This window comes from Asparagus officinalis, chromosome 4, assembly GCF_001876935.1.
Source record: "Asparagus officinalis chromosome 4, Aspof.V1, whole genome shotgun sequence".
Classification (NCBI taxonomy): domain Eukaryota; kingdom Viridiplantae; phylum Streptophyta; class Magnoliopsida; order Asparagales; family Asparagaceae; genus Asparagus; species Asparagus officinalis.
The window spans coordinates 42,621,089-42,622,222 of NC_033797.1; positions in this window are offsets into that span (position 1 = coordinate 42,621,089).

The following is a 1,134-nucleotide window of genomic DNA, read 5'->3' on the forward strand; positions in this document are numbered from 1 at the left end:
TCTACTCAACCTCCTCAAATCTACTTGAAGAAGAGTGAAGAAGAAGACAAGAAGATGCAAGATCTCGAGAGCAAAGTCAATGCTCTGATGACGGCCCAAGAAGTGAAGAAAACGAGCATTCCATACCCGTACCCGAGGGAGTGGGATCTGATTCCTTATCCCCCAAAATTTAATTTGATTAACTTTACTCCTTTTGATGGCAGGGGTTCACCCACTCAGCACTTGATCTATTTCAAGTCGCATCTTGGCGCAATATCCGAAAACGAAGCTTTGATGGTTCGGTCATTCGTAGGAATCCTTCGTGGGCCTGCCTTCCATTCGTAGGAACCCTTCGTGGGCCTACCTTCGATTGGTACCGACGTCTTAAACCTGGGAGTATCACTAGCTGGGAGGATATGGAAGGATTGTTCCTCACCAATTTCTTCGACGAATGACTGTAATCCTACCCGCAAAGACAGGGGGTGAAAAAGAAATAATCTTTGGGAAGGGGGATCCATCCCCAACTCCTGATCTCTTCTTGGACACCAACTCAGAGGATGAAGGGCCTGTACAACATTTTTCTAGGTATAGTTCACAAGCAAACGATTACATGAAGAAGCAAGGATATAACCTAGCACTTGGTGAAGGTCTCTATTTTGGTCAGGGAATTAAGGTTCCACCCGGTCCTACCTATGTACCGAAAGGGAGACCTGACAATTATTACAGCCATAAAAGGGGTCTAGGTTATGTTTCGTCATCTGATGATGAATATTGCCAGCAGATCATTAGCCAGCTAATAAGTAAAAGCGGGTATTCATCCGATGCCTCAACCTGGGATTCTGACGTGAGCATTGGAGAAAGATTCAAAACCCTAATGTCGAACATGGCGACAATTGATCCTTCCACAACAGAAGAAGACGATCAGTTACCCACTTAGGAAGATCCCTGGATACATTATATGAATATCCAGTACGGTGGTCGATTTGAGCAAAGAGAACCTCCTACTGAGGATAAAGTAGTCCAAGTTAACATGGGTGACGAAATTAATCCAAAACGTATATTTATTAGCGGTGATCTTCCACCGGATGAGAAAGAAGAACTAATCGCCCTCATTAGAGAGTATATCGACGTTTTTGCTTGGAATTACGAAGATAT